The sequence below is a fragment of the Balearica regulorum genome, chromosome Z, assembly GCF_011004875.1.
Source record: "Balearica regulorum gibbericeps isolate bBalReg1 chromosome Z, bBalReg1.pri, whole genome shotgun sequence".
In the NCBI taxonomy this organism is placed as follows: Eukaryota; Metazoa; Chordata; class Aves; order Gruiformes; family Gruidae; genus Balearica; species Balearica regulorum.
The window spans coordinates 81743871-81760816 of NC_046220.1; the positions used below are offsets into that span (position 1 = coordinate 81743871).

The following is a 16946-nucleotide window of genomic DNA, read 5'->3' on the forward strand; positions in this document are numbered from 1 at the left end:
ACCTCATTCAGCAGCGGGCCCACATTTTCACTAGTCTTCTTTTTGCTGCTGATGTACTTCAAAAAGCCCTTCTTGTTGTCCTTGCCATCTCTTGCCACATTTCACTGTGGGCCTTAGCCTTCCTCGTGGCATCTCTGCATACTCTGACTACATTCCTATATTCCTTGCTGGCCTGTATTTCCTAAACAGTACGTAGCCATCCATGACAGCATTCAAGTCATGTGAGGTATCCCATCATGTGTCTGCAATTCAAATGAGATCATGGCCCTGTGACTGCACACAGACCTCTAGTTCTTCCTACTTATTCCCCACTCTGTGTGCATTGCTGTACAGGCATTTCAGAGAGGTAATCGAGCATGGAAGTTTTCCTGGAGGGCTGCAACTGCTCTGGTTGCCCTGGCTTATTCCTCAGCTGGATGCAATGGCATGAGCTTTGCCACTTTGGATCCCACCCCCAAGTCCTCCAGTTTAAAGCCTGCTTCACCAAGTGGGCCAGCATACTGCCAAAGATTCCCTTGCCTCTTCTAGACAGGTGGATCTCATCCCTCTCTAACAGGTCATAGGCAAAGAATGTCCCACTGTCATAAAAAACAAAACCCTCACGATGGCATCAGCCACACAGCCAGGAGTTGATATCCATTCTGTGACTATTTCTGGCTGCACCCTTTCCTCCGACTGGTACAATGGAGGAGAAGATAACTTGGGCATGCATGTTTTTTCACTTGCATCCCTAGGGCTTTTCCTTGATTCTGCCCACGTTCCAGCTTGCAGTGTCATTCATGCCCATGCTCCACAAAGAGGAGCAGTGGGTAGTAGTCTGTGCTCTTGACCAGTTGTGGCACCCTCTCAGCCACATCTCAGATCGGAAGGCAGCATACCTCTTGTGACTCCCCGTCAGGTCAGCAGATGGGAGCCTCAGTGCCCCTTAACAGAGAGTCACCCACTACGAGCACTCATCATTTCTTTTCATGGTGTCTACTGTGTGCTGCTGGTACCGTTCCTCCTTGCAGACCTTGCTCGTGGGTGTCTGTAGCAGTTAAAGCTTCATATCTGGTTTTGGTTGTGAAGCTGGAGGGTGGAGACTCAAACGGAGTCCTGCTTTTGTGGGTCACCAGGGTGCAAGGTCCCTCATTCTCAGTGGTGACCACTGCTGGAACTTGGTTATGAAACCATCTATCTACCTCTGTCTCGCCCCCCCAGTACTGTGCAGCCTTTTAACTGTTTCCTGCAACTTGGCCACCTGAAGCGAGAGATCATCTACCTGTGCACACCTTGTGCAGGTACTTACCTTTTCACCAGGAGAAGGGTCTGGGCACTCACTGCAACCACACGCCTGTGTTGATGTCTCCTTCCTTACCAGTCCCGTCTGGGCGGATGCATCAGACATCTCAGGGCAGATGTTCTCTGTAGGAACACTGGTTTTAGCTCTGAAGTGAGTGTCCACCATTTTGGCAGAGATCTAGAGCACTTCCCTGGGCTGAGGGCCCAAGTTGCAGGGCCCTCTCTGTGCACCCTCCCGCGCAAACTGCTGCACAAACTGCACAGAATCATAGACCCCTGCTAAACTTCAATACAGATACTATTCAAACTATTTCTTCTGTATTGTGAAGGGATGACCCAAACTCTCATAGCAGAAAGGCAGAAGGCACACTGTTAATGGCTGCTATGTTTTACCATGTTCATGGTGAAACACATTATCCTGAGAGTAACTATTTTATTTCCATTCTTTTGTTGTGTGCCAAAGGTTCGGACTGAAGTATTCAAGGTGTGGCCACACAAGGCTGAATACAGTGGGATAATAATCTCTTTTGACCTGATGGTTATACTGTGTTTGTTGCACCCCAAGATGCAGCTTGCCCTCTTGGCTTCTAGGGCACACTGCTGACTTGTACTGAGGCTCCTATCCACCAGCACCCGCAGATCCCTTTCTGTAGGGCTGCTTTCCAGCCATTCCTCTCCTAATTTATACTTATGTGCGGCATTACTCAATCCTGAATGCAGAATCTGGCATTTGGATTTCTTAAATTTCATCCCATCAATCATAGACTAATGCTCCAATCTATCTAGATCCCTCTACAAAGCCTTTTGTACCTCAAGAAAGTCAACAGCACCTCCCAGTTTGGTATCATCAGTAAACTTGCTAATGGTGGATTCAGCTCCTGCATCTAGATCATTGATAAAAATATTGAACAGAACTGGCCCTAGAATTGCACCCTGAGGAACACTGCTGGGGACCAGTCCCTTAGCCAGATGTAGCCCCATTCACTACAATCCTTTGAGCCCTGCCATTCAGCCAGCTCTTCAACCAGTGCATCATCAACCTGTTCATCCTACAGTTGGACAACTTGTCCACATGGCACAACCTCAAGAAGAGCCTTGATGGCAAGTTTAATAGTTAGACCATCTATTTCTGTTGTTTAATCAGTATAGTTTTTCTCAAGGAATTCACACACAGATTTGGCTCCTGTGCCACTGGCATTAGCCTTCCAAGCATGGTATGCACCAGAGGAATCAGTTTGGTATGTACAGGGCGTTCTATCAAAGCCAAATGCCATGACAAGAGCAGAGAAACCAAGAGGTCTGAGACTATTGCTTTGTGCGTATCTCTGTTTCAGACTAGCAATGTAATGTGTGATATACTCCACAGTGACAGGAATCCTCCACTGTAAGTGTGTGGCTTTGACACTCTATGTGAGCTCTATTTATAACTATTCTGGCATCAGCCGCCAGCCCTACAAAAACCATGCAGACATTGTCATCAAGAGCACAGACCATCCATACAGTTCTTTCACCATTAAGTTTTTCCACAGACTTCTTTTCCACACCAAAACCAGCCACAGTGGAGCCTTTCTTCACCACCTCTTGGGCATATTACACCTGGAAGAGGTGTCTGGGAAAAAGATAGTGATGGCTCAGTCATAGTTCATGGCTGCTGCCCATGCATCCCCGTGGGGCCAGAAACAGCTGTCCCCCTCAAAACAGCACACTCATTCCCCTGCCCCTGTTAATGCAGACCCGTCCCATGAACATAGATGCTTAGCCGATAAATCACAAAAGGGATCCCAGTTACCTTTTATAATCAAGAGAGAGAATGAAATTAATGGGAAATTTTAACTTTATCTGTCTCCATTTGCATTTTCTCTTTCTTTCGCTACTGGATACAGAGAAAGCATAAGGAAACCATAGGCCCAGCTCAGCTGTGTGCCTCAAGTTTGTGAGATGATTGTGATCACCAGTTTGAAGTCTGAAAATATTCTGGATCATACATTAAACATTAATAAGCTGGCAAAGTGAAAATTTTAAGTTGTTTCAATGCTTGCCATAGACAGCGTGGCTAAGTGTTGCTGGTGGTAAGCCAAAGATATTATTCCCTTCTGGCTTATTCTTGGCAGTATACTTATTTTTTTCTTATTTCTTATATAGTAAAAAGTATATCCACTAGACCAGAACAATGCCAATTCATTAGACTTGTGTACTCAGGTACAAGCAGAATCCAATTTTTATGTTTGGTTGCATATATATATACAAATACGGCATTCATACCTGCTGAAGTCTGCATGGTGCCTATCGCTACGGCAGGCAGAGGCCTGCTTGCTGAGCAGGACATTCAGATAGGTCACTGCTTCAGTGTCCTCAGACACTAAGCATGTTGCTGCAATGCAGGCTCCCGTTTCAGCTATACAAGTGACAGAATACCAAGGGAACACATAGAAGTGTGGAAATCCTGTGGTATCAAAATTAAAGCTAATGTAAGCCACCAGCCATTTTCACTGAGACATGCTGAGTAACCAGAAGCTGAAAAACCTAACCTAGAAGGACAATAAGGAAAAACAGGTTTCAGTGCTAGTCACCACAAATACAGATGGAAAGATAAGACTCACTTTATCTTACTTCAAACATTTGCAATGTAGATACATCTGCGTCTGAGCCTGGTCACTCAGGATTTTCTTTATAAACAAAGGGGGGAAATATGAACTTTCTGGGCATCTCACCTGATCAAACTTGAATGTCTTTAAAATGAGATGGATATTGCACTAGAAATATCTATATTAATAAACATTAATAAAATGAGGAATCCAGAGGAACATCTGGATTCTGGAAATGAAAATCTCCATTTCAACAAAAGAAATCCACAGTACAGACAGGTGTCACTTGCATGTCAATGTTTTTGTTAATTTAAAGGAATCAAAGAAAGCTATAAGAGACAACAACTTACATCCACATGTTGAAGAACTTAATGGTGAAAACTGTGTTTTTCTAGTCTTGAATTTCAGATGTTTGCCAAACATGGTATGAGATCATCAAAGACCTCCCAGCATTTCTTCCATACAGTGGACTTCACTGCTTCAAATACACGCTGTGCAGACTTGAATTAGTACTTGATGCAACAATGTTGGCCACAATAGAGGACTTGCAAGAAAAAAATGCAGTTGCATGGTGGTCACCTAAATCACTCTAATTTATAGATGTGAAGTACAAACCAGAAGCTGGAAACAGGAAAGCACTTATCTTCACCAGACATCCAAATAGATGCTGATGTAGAAGTAATTGCATGAAGAACAGGCCCCTGTAGTAACAGCAGCTGCTTGTTACAACATCTAATTAAGAAAAACAATTCAAATCCACACATGGCTCCCTGAAAACAACTTGGCCCCAAAATTTAAAAAAGTCTTATTCTAGCATTACAGACAACTTTTAGATGACAAAATAAACCTTTCCTACAGGATGGATATGTTATGCAAGATACCCTTTGACTTCTTATCCTAGAGGAACTGCAGGCAGAGTGCATAGGTCCCTTTCATGATGCATACAATGAAATTGCCAGGAAGCATGAAATATAAAGTCTGAGAAAACAGCCAGGACTAGATACTTCGGTTGAAGGTACTCCACGAGCCTTTACTACTGAACAGGCTAATGACTGGAGAGAAGTGACTCATTCATTGTCACAGTAAGCTTTACCTGATACAAAACAGAAGTTGGATTGACATCACAAGGGTTGTTTGCTTATGCATCACTTGCCTGTCATTATGCTCTCCCTCTGATGGATTATTCCATTAAGTGGGCCAGAAATAGCATTGACGTCACAAGCCACATCTGCTACTGCAATCGTTTGCCTATCTACTATTTTCAGCTGAGAAGGAAACACAAAAAAAGTGTTCATAGTACACAAAGCAGCACCAGTTATTTCCCTCAACCTCAAGTTCTTCAAAAAGGCAGTGAAATAGCATGCACACAAACTATCAATAGCTTCTGTCAGCTCGATGGGGAAATCAAATTCTTCATTTGAAATGTAGGAGGAAGTTCACAAACTGCTAACCTGAAAGTAAAAGCTTGCAAAGCTTTTAGCACAGACCTCCTACAAACTCAGAGCTCACATCACACCACAGCATTGTCACCACCTGCACTAGTGCAGAACCGGAGGGAGTAGACTTGCAAGCTATATGTAGATGGATGACAAGGGCTAAAATTTGAAACAGAACAATTGTCCAGATGGTAACCAAACAACAGAAGCAACAATATGGATTATGCACAGTTCAAAAGCCAGTATTTTGAGAGCGATTCACTTGAAAGAGTATGAAAGCCTGTAATTCAATGAAAATAGAAAATGTTCACTGCTTTTTGAGGCTCTTGAAGGGGAAGAAGTTATTACATGTGCAAGGTATATGAACGTTATAGTACAGTCCGGTTGAAAAGCTTCTTATCTTGTAGAGGTTTACCTGGGCAATTTGGACTTCTTCAGGTCCAAGGTGTTTTGCACAAATTCAGATCTAATCACTGATCTACTGGATACTGGGATTACCTACATGAACTCTGTTCTATCCACAGTTGCCCTCAGTTGCAGCTTGCCTATTTGTTACTTGTTATCTGGTTAAAAAAAAGTCAATCAAAATAATGAAGTTACTATTACACACATGCTTTTGTGTCAGAGAAAGGACTCTATTCCCCTCTATGTGTTACAGAACTGGAGTTTAGCAGCGGAAGGCACATATCAAACATGCTGTGATGGAGGAAGGCAGAAGCTCTCCTACATGATCTGTCTTCACTTATTTATTTCTCTTTTGTTTTCTTCTCTTTAGCATACTGTAGTCACTATAATTCTGCTTCTTTAAGAATAAAATTTTTAAGATTGTATTTGGTATTCCTGCCTGCAACTAGGTAGTGCTGAATGTACCCTTCACACATTCCTCCACCCTGTACTACCTCCGATTTACCCTAGTTAATACTCTAGCTACAGATCTACACCGTATCTAAAGAATGGGAATATCTGACTTTTTGTTATAATCTGAACATTTTCAATATAATTGACACCAGATATATTCACCACACGTGTTAATTCTTTTGTACATCACAGAGACACAAATAAGAAAAATAGCATTTGGTAAATCAGGATAGTGATGAGGGCTTGAAGTTAGAAGTTTGCAAAACATACAGGAAAGCATACATTCATGCCCTACTTTTATTTCATAACAATTCTTCAGGTCGTCTTTGCATGTTATTGGGTTTCATTCTCTACAATCATATCCACTCCAACGACATTTACAGGGACAGTTTACAAGGGCATGGAGTGACAGGATGAGGGGTAACGGCCGTAAGATGAAGGAGGGGAGTTTTAGACTAGATATTAGGAAGAAATTCTTCCCTGTGAGGGTGGTGAGACACTGGCACAGGGTGCCCAGAGAAGCTGTGGATGCCCCATCCCTGGAAGTGGTCAAGACCAGGTTGGATGGGGCTTTGGGCAACCTGGTCTAGTGGAGGGTGTCCCTGCCCATGTCAGGGGTGTTGGAACTAGATGATATTTGAGGTCCCTTCCAACCCAAACCATTCTGTGATTCTGTGACATTCCTATGCAATATTTGCTTCACAAGAAACAGCCATTTCAATGCTCTTTATGCTGACAACACTGTGACCGTATGCATAGCAATTAGGCCACTATTACAAATTGTCATTTTTTCGTATTTAAAACCTTCTCTTTTGTGTCCTTTTCTGTAGGATGATACCCAAAATTAGTATTATTGATTTTTTTTTTCTTTTTGTAAGAAATACAGTATGTTCAAGTCTCTTAATATTTTCTCATTAAGTGGGAATCTCTATGGTATTTACCTTATAGACACACTGCAGGAAATTATTCTTCACAGTTATACCTTGTTATATTGAGTCAAGTAAGTGTCCTGACTTCTGAAAAGTTACTAGAACACTGATGAAAACTAACATTTTAATTTTTCTCCAAGGTCATAATTATCCAGTTATAGACCTCGCAAGAGCACACAGGAGGTTTAAGTAGTTATACAAACATCTGGAATGAATGATTTGGGTCTTGGGAGTGGAGTATTTGGAATCAATTTCCAAAGATCAATTCCAAGTCTAGTATTGTATAGTCTAATTCTATAAAAATTAATCATTTAATATTAAAAAAAATAATAAAAATAATTTAATATTCTTGGGAGATGCTCAGATAGCCATTCTTTATGTTTTGATCTTATGTGTGGTGTCACCACAAATTTATTTTATTGCTTGAATGTCATTGGCCACTAAATGCTTAACTCAATTACCCCTGTATAGACCCTTGTCTTATGTCTAATTAGCTCCTCACATGCAGAAATGGCTTAGAAAGACAGATGGCCTAAACCATAACAACCTACATGGACAAATTACAACTATATTGTTGTCTACTACTCACATATCAGGCCATCTATAAATGTCAGCATAACCCAAAGCTCACTGTTTATTGTCTGATCTTGACCTACTTTCCTGACTATTCTTATTTCCAGCAAATATTTGGTCTTTTGTATGATTAAATGATGAACATGAGAATGATAAAATGTTTATCTGGAGCAAACAAACAGAAGAGCAATGTACTCCTGTTTGTATTTGATATATCATGCAAGCTGAAATACAAAAATAAATGCAAAGAATGCACAGTAGATGTTTTGATACAGAGTACTCCATTAGTGCACTATTTCCTAAGCACGTTAAATGTCCCAATGCCACATAAACCAGAACATTGTCGTTTAAGAGTCTTGTTTTGTTAATTGAAGAAAGATTCATTATGCCGGTGTACTCACAAGAGTACAATAAAGTTGCTGTCCACCTAGGGTATTTCTGCATAAGTTCCTACCTCCACGTGAAGCATTGCTATGGATGCCAGGATACAGAGCATTCCTGCTTGTAAAGTAGTTCTTCATTTATTAATGGGTTTTATTATCTGTTTTCCACTGTTGGCATTAAAAACAAATTAGTAATGATGGTGAAATTCACAAAACTAATGCTATATCCATAGAATCATAGAATCACAGAATGGGTTGGGTTGGAAGGCACCTCAAAGCCCATCCAGTTCCAACCCCCCTGACATGGGCAGGGACACCCTCCACTAGACCAGGTTGCCCAAAGCCCCATCCAACCTGGCCTTGAACACTGCCAGGGATGGGGTATCCACAACTTCTCTGGGCAACCTGTTCCAGTGCCTCACCACCCTCACAGGGAAGAATTTCTTCCTAATATCTAGTCTAAATCTCCCCTCCTTCATCTTAAGGCCATTACCCCTCGTCCTATCACTACATGCCCTTGTAAACAGTCCCAACTGGAATACAATACCTTACAGGGGATGCCTGTGCAGAAAAGCTGTTAGCTTGAATCGCCTAAGTAGTGGAAGGATTACTTATCATAGAATACCCCAAGTTGAAGGCACCCATAAGGATCATTGAGTCTAATTCCCTGCTCCTTAAAGGACTACCTAAATCTAACATGACTAAGACCAGAATCCAGACACTCCTTGAACTCTGACAGGCTGGGTGCCATGACCACTTCCCTGGGGAGCCTGTTCAGTGATCGACCACCCTCCTAGTGAACAACCTTTTCCTAATGTCCAATCTGAACTTCCCCTGATGCAGTTTCATTCCATTTCCTCATATCCTATCACTGGTCACCAGAGAGAGGAGACAAGCACCTTCCCCTCCACTGCCTACCTTGAGGAAGTTGTAGACTGCGATGAGGTCACCCCTCAGCCTTTTCTTCTCTGAGCTCAACAAACCAAGTGACCTCAGCTGCTCTTTGTAAGTCTTGCCCTCAAGGTCTCTGACCACCTTGGCTGCCCTCCTCTGGACACACTTTAATAGTCTGATGCCCTTCTTTTATTGAGGCATCTAAAATTGCACGTAGTACTCAAGATGGGGCTGCACCAGTGTAATGCAAAGTGGGACAATCATCTCCCTTGACTGGCTAGCTACGCTGTGCTTGATTCACCCCAGGACATGGTTGGCCCTTTCGCCTGCCAACTTGTCATCAACCCAAACCTCCTGATCTCTTTCCGTGGAGTTGCTCTCATTTCACCCACAGTCCTAACCACTACTGAGTACCCTTTGGACACAAACTAGCTCTTTATGAGAATATATGGAATTCTTACATTTCTCATTTTCCTATTCTCATTCTACTATTATCAGTAGAATTAGCAAAACTGAAAATCATCTTTTCACATAGAAAGAAAAAAAAAAAAAAGCTTTTTTCTTTTTAAAATCTTAAAAGTCAAACACTTGAACACAAACAGGAAGTTATGTGATAATGAAGAAAAAGGTTGGAAAATGGTTATTCTGAGAATTTCAGCATGTAGATTTATGGATCATTTAAATTCATCTTGGACTGATTTTTCTCTCTACAGTTTTATTAAGATTCATCTGGACATTATATGAGAACCAGGTGAATGTGCAAGTGATCTATTGTACAATTTTGGGAATGGCAGTCTCTAATTGAGTTTCTAAACTGAATCTTTAACTAGAGTCAAATTAGTTGTTGTGTATCCAAGTCCTAAATAGCAAATGAACTTAACATTTGTGAAGCAATTTCTCAATTACAGACTGTAAAATTTTATGCATTAACCATGCAATTGTGCATTAATTAAATATACTATGAGAAAACAATGGCAACTCTTGAGATCATACTGAACACTGAATCTTGTACCCTCCAGAGCCCTATCTCTTTCTTTCACAGGTACTCTGTGTGATGATAACAATGCAATTTCCTAGTTCTTAATTCTATTTAAATAAATGGTGAGCTCCTATCTTATCACACTCCCTGAAACACTTTACATGAAGCTAAACGAGCAATTAATGTTTTCCATATTGGCAACTTCAGGCATGTAATATTAATGTGCTTCCAGCAACTTAAAGATATGATCTATAAATAAAGCATGCATTTAATAGGGGCAAAGTAGGCAGAGACACAGCAGCTCTCTTGCTTTCTAGTATTAAATGGACATTTAACATTTTAGCAATAAGATTAGGCTCAGAAATAACTGAAATACACCAAAACCTGAACTTTCTCTTTTATACAGGAAATTCCGTTCATTAAGGGGTTTGGTACCACTGCAAACAGGGAATGCTGAAGCAATTGGCACAGTAAAGTGCCTGTAGTTAGGCAAAAAGCAATTCTTTGTGAAGAAGAAAGCCTGTATACTATAAATATATATCTTTGTTTTAAACATTTTTTTCTCTCTGTTTTTTACCTCTTTTTTTAGGGTGGAAATAAGCATTCCAAATTTCTATAAACAGATATTTTAAATGAAAATATTCTATAGTCTTTATAATAGATTTCTAAAGATCAACCTATGTCAATAACCTAGAAGTGTTATACTGAACAACAAAACTTTATATTTTTACTCCATGTAGAAAATCTAAAAACTTGATATTTCTCCTCAAATTCTTTCATGTTGAGAAAATTACAGGAAAAGTAAAAAAAAAAAAAAAAAATCCCATATAATCCTCATTTTCAGTAATTAAAAAGGTCCCAAAACATATGGCAAATCCTCAGTCTGATCCCATTCAATGCTTCATTATTGGCTATTGAAAATTTACTTTTTGCTTGCTCGTAGTTCTACCCAATATTGTACTCTTTAATGACCTTCTCATACTATTTATTTCTCATTGTAAACCACAACTTTATTGATGCTAACTAATATTTTATTAGGAAATGAATTTAAATAATAACAAGTAAACTTTATTTGTTTATAGCCTCATGAAACACTGAGGTTACAGGTATTCTGAGATTACTAATAAAGTCCAACACTGAGATGTCTACTAATTAACTTGCTAAATATATTGAGTCACATTAATTTCTCAGACACCTCTATTGATTAGAATATCCAATGTAGATGAATTTTCTCTACTGACTCAGCTTCAAATCTGGAGTAAAGAATACTTCTGGCATCAATGATTCACTTGATTTCATTGGTTACATCCAAGTAACATCTACTATGTATCTCTGTGTAGGAATTTATTTGCAATTAGTCTGACGGCAGTCAGGGGAAGATATTTATATACAAGAAGTATTAACAAGACTATGTGTTAAGGTGAGTGATTTTTTATCAATTGATCAGTGAAGTGCAGAGAAAATATAGACGTAACCTTCATATTTCTTATCCACCTAACAAAAGGTGAATCCTTGGGTACACTTCAAAAGGCACTAATGAGGCACATCCATGTTCAGGGGACAGAGGACACACTCAGGGGACAGTTCTTCTACCTACCAGTATTTGCCAACATGGTACCCCCAAGGTTAAAAAAAAAATAAGCGGACCACAATGTATCTATTTAAAGCGGGGCGGGGGGGGAAGCTTCAATCATACTGACAAAAATATTTCTCAATTAAAAAGAAAAAAAAAGGCAAATATTTATTTTCCTAATTTGTGACAGAAGAGATTTAAGAATGGATTTTCATTTGAGTTTTAAAAAAATTCCTTTCATTGAAGAGCTTCTTTTCACTGTTATTCCTGGGAAAGGTAGGAGGGATGTGGAAGGAAAGGGATTAATATAACAGATTACATCTTTTCTTTTCCCATATTTTCTGGAGAAAAAGATACAAAGCATCCAAATGAAATTTAAATATAACTTTTTTTCTTCCATTCAGACAGTTAATGTCTGTTGCTACAGTGGTTTGTGAAGGTGTGTGTGAGAAAGAGGGAGGGGGAGAGATGGGCAAGAGACCTGTTTTATCATATACTCTTTGGACCCTTTTTTGCAATACATTGATTATTAAAGGAGGTCAAGCAATGTATTATTTATGGCTTGTTTTCACACACACTTTTCTAATATTACTGTTGTAATTTTCAATTTATTGTTATTCAATTTTTAAACAGAAATAATAACATTAATGAATTAATCATCAGTTAAGACTAATTTCTGATGTAATTTTTTTTTTCCTTTCTGCTCCCATTTTCACTATTCCATAATGCAAGAAATAGAAGTGAATGCCATATAATTTTAATTTCATTACCCTCTAAGTTCTGTGTGGGTGGAACATATTGGGGGGGGGGGGGGGGGGGAGGGAATCATGGTTGTTCTCAACAGACAAATAGGTACATTAAAATATTTAGTAAAAAAGGAAACTTTCTTTTCTCTTTGAGAGTATTTAGAAGTGTTATAGATGGTAAAAGAAAACAAGGGACAGGTGAAAGGCACATCAAAGCCAAATAAATAAATAATTTTTTTCTTCCTGAAGGGATGATATTTCTGTCTATATGATCCTCTAACATTGTTGGTTACCTATATTTTGTTTTCTGCAGATGTATATTCTTTCAGATTAACAGGGAGTTCAGGAGTATAGTGTTACTTGTCACACAATATTGCCATTAGGAATTGATACTCATTGATACTCATTGATACTCTCCTTTGTGAGCAAATTTTGATACCATTAATGTAACATATATGTCAGACTCCTCTGCTGGTTATTTCAGACAAAGACAGCCAAGTAGTGTGTCATAGTTTTCTGCTGAATATCAGACTTCATCTTCACTTAGCTGAGATAGATAGAAAGAAAAAACACTATCATTGCCAACTGCATGATCACTTATATTCAATGTCCTTTTATATTTCAGTTTTGCAGTGAGGTATCCCAGAATGCATGGACTAATATTTTTGTCAGAATTTACAAAAGCAGCTCTAGATACTCTACATCCGGACCAGTTAGAGTGAGTTTGAAATATTTTCAGTGACAACCAATACCATGCAGAGAAATGCGGGAAACTTCTGAGAATAATGTGAATAAATCAATAGGCACAGGAACTAACCAATTTATGTTGCCAGCTGTGAATGTTTGCCTGCATTTCTCTGAGGTTTCCAGAATACCTTTGCATGCTCATTTAAATTAAATCTGTCCCACGTTCACATCCTATTTTTAATGAATTGCAAAGTGACAGTTCCAGTTGGCTGCTTTCGTAGATTCTCTGTGTCACTTGGAGGAAGCTTCATTTCTCTACTTGTAAAATAAGGACATTATTTGCTACTGCCCTTCTTTAACTTGTCTGGGTGTGTTGGAAGCCAGGGTTGACTTCAGGCTTCAAAAACACTTCATGCATTAGGGACCCTGTGTCAGTCTAAGTACTGCTCCAATAGAAACAACATGGAGCCTTTCTTCATTTTTATATTTGACTGGATTTCCAGGGGAGGAGATGTTATATTTCTGTTCCATTTCTGAACTGCTTTATAAAAATATGCCTTCCATTTGCCCATAATTTTCTATTTCATCCAGTGAGAGAGATTCTGCTCTGTTCCAAGGGCCATATACATAACACAACACTCTGGAGAACCCTTTGTGTATATTTTTAATGTGTTAGTCTCTATGGATATAAACCAACTTGCTGGTGTTATCATACTGTCTTTTGATTGAAGCAGAGAGTAATTAAGTTAGTTATATAATCATTATTCTAAAGACACTCCTTTTATGCCTCATCTGTCTTAATGTTGCTGAAAAAGACATTTTCTTGTCTACATTTTTGCTGCCTGAGCAAATATAAATGTGCTCCTTAGGTCAGCTAACAATGAATACAATTTTTCTAAGTTAATTAGTGTAAAAAAAAAAAAAAAAAAAAAAAAAAGGAAGAAGAAAAAAAAAAATATCCTGCCAGAATCTACCTACCTATAAACACATCTCCTAGCCTACTCAATAAGCCATGTGGATTTCTCAGGGTTTCTTTCATTAACCTGAATAAAACCATTAAGAACTATATAAAAATAGGACATTTATATTGTCTCTGTTTGAAAAGTGTCCTGGGACAGAAGCACATTCATACATGTTCAGAGGCAAGGGCTGGATTCTTCTGGATTTACTGATGTTCTGTACGAGACAGATTCATCTCTGCCATCTTTAGATATCATTAAGCCATCTAGTCTAAGCTTATTGTTCAAAGAGCCTCTTTAGACTTTAAACTAACAGAGAAAAGATGAATAATGATGTTTATGTGCGTAGCTTGTATAAGGAAACTAATTCAAATAAACCAGTGGAGATGGATAGAGTTAAGGAATCCACTTTACTCCATGAATTAAATGCCACCATTCTTGGAGCGAAGCATTGGCTCCATCCTAGCTGTGAATATGGACTCTGACATACAGTGCAATAGAGCAAATGCCTACAGTTTGCTTTGCTAACTTACCTATCTTAAAAGACTGCAACAGTTCTTTCAGAGTGCAGGAGGCTTCTGGGGATTTCTTTGGGGATCATTTTCTGGGAATTTGTGGTGGTTTGCTGCTGCTGATGAAGGTTGCATTCTGAAGTCTTCTGTAGACTTTCTTTTCCCACAGTTTTAACAATCAGCCTCTGTTGGCTGTTTCCTGATTAGGAAGTGCCTATACCTTTTGTCTTCAGCTGACTGAAGATCAGAAAGTGTCAAGCACCTATTCAACTGTGCTTGAAGAGTGGCTCTATAACTGGAGCACAAGAGCGAGCTCACAGAAATGCACCAGTGGTTGCAACAATAGGACAAGCGGGGCCAGGATCTCCGCTTAAGCCTGTGCAATGAGAGTGGTGATGCACCGGCACCAGCTGGAACAGCTACCTTGGCATACCAGAGGCCTCTTCCAAGAGAGAGCTCCCAAGCCATGCAGGCTGTCAGGAGTGCCTGGTATTCCTCCCGCGAGCTGGAAATTGTGGTGGTCTCACCTGTGGGAGGTGTGCTTTGGCTGTGGTGCTGAGTTGCCAGGTAAAAACTGTCAGAAGTCGTAAGCAGACTGTATGCCATCAGGAAGGGTCGAAAGGAGATCAACAAGGTCTTTGCAGAGACCATAAAGCGCCAAATGTCCAAGCCAATATTTAATGCAAAGGAAGTTAAATATTTGGAACACGGCCCCAGGGAGGTTGTGGGATCTCCATCCTTGAAAGCATTAAAAATGTAATTGGTCAAGGCCCTGAGCAACCCATTTTATTCACACCTGCTTTGCACATGTGATTGGACTAGATGCCTTTTCTTAGTCATTTCAAATCTGTAGGATTTCATGAACTGTGTTCCATTTCTACTGGTTTCATTGTGGAATCAAAGGGGAAGCCATTCATAGTCAAAACTAATAGTCTCGGACTGATACCAGTCAGGCTCACTCTGTTGCTTTTTTCCTTCCCATTAAAAAAATAAATAAATAAATAAATAAATTTGTGGTTGTTTTCTTACCCCAAGATATTTGAGCAACCAACTTTTCCCTGCATGTGTGCTTGCATACAGCAAACTAACCTCATTCTTGAGAACCCTTGGAAAACTAGATCTTTTATAGATATGCATTCATGCTTGAAGGCTTTTCAACAGATTGAACACAAACTGGCATGATGAGAAATCAGACGAACCCACTATTCTCCTGTCAGACTCCGGATAAAGAACAGTTAAATCCCTAATGGTTGGTCCCTGTGTAGTATCAGCCCATCACCTAGATTCAGTTACAGTTGGTATGAATTGTATTGGGAGTGGATGTATTAAAGCTGGAAGTGATCAAACAGAATGGTGATGAAAGCTCTAGAGGTCCTTAGGGAAAGTATGTAAAGAGCTGTAAATCATCCCATACAATGCATGAAAAATATTTAATTAAGGTTGGGCACTATTTAATGTAAGAGGGAGGGCAGAATTCTTACAGTCATAACTTAAAGAGTTCTACAATGATTCTCCTGAAGACTGCAAGAGAGATCAGACACACAACTACACAAGTTTGTGACTGGGAAAAGACAGCTGAGCTTGGCTACCTCTATTCACAGTCAGATATTATCTTTGATGTTTCTTCATCATGCTTCACTGGGGAATATCTGCATCACACAGAGAAAAACATTTAAAAAATTTTTGTGGCATTAAAAATTTTTATGTGACAACATACCTTGTCGTTGCTGTTCTTTTACATCATTTTAAGCTACTCATTAGGAAATTCAAGATTCTGGTTGTTTCTTAACCCTTTCCCCACTTCACTGGATTCTAGCCAACTGCAGCAAGAGGTTGTGACTGTTGACATTCACAATTAAACAACATAGCAGAGATTACTTTGATGAATTAGGGATCAAAACAGTATATGGTTTTAGAACAGATAGCAAGAGAAACTGACAACCCCCAAAATTAAGAAAAGGCTGTTGACAAATTATTAACATAAAATGCATTGTGAAAACTCATACTGCAGCTCTTGTAATTATAAGAGTATGTTGTTCTCTAAGTTATGCACTTAATTCAAAGAACGGAAATTAACCCTGACTTATGAGTTTGGCTGCAATAAAGTGCAGGTAGGAACAGTCATAGAAAGTAAAATATTACTTTAAAATATCAGAACATTTGAGGAGGTAACAGTCACTCCGTATACTTATGCATCTTGGATAAGTACATTTTGAACTGCAGTAATGAAAAAAAAAACCTATCTGAACTTGTGTGAATGCTAAGAAAAAGTTTCATATAGCTTAATTAGAAAATATTGCATAGAATCGCTACCTTATCAAATGTATCCAGCCTTTTTACAACTGAGTGCATGTGGAATTCTTTAGAACAGATTTAATCTGTCTATAGACTCTGATGTTTTTACAGGGCATAAATGGGCTACTATTTCAAGTGTAAATGTCTGTATTTGAAAAGTAACTTTGATGATTTCAGTTTAAATCACATTAACTGCTTAGATTTTGGGTTCTCAATGTGCATCACACTTTTTGATTAAAAAAAAGTCAAGCCATCA

At 39.2% G+C, this 16946-nt stretch overlaps 1 pseudogene; it reads right to left on the minus strand.

The window, feature by feature from the left end:
- Positions 1-2330: 2330 nt before the first annotated feature.
- On the minus strand, positions 2331-2927 carry LOC104631725 (proteasome subunit alpha type-7-like; annotated as a pseudogene).
- Positions 2928-16946: the final 14019 nt, after the last annotated feature.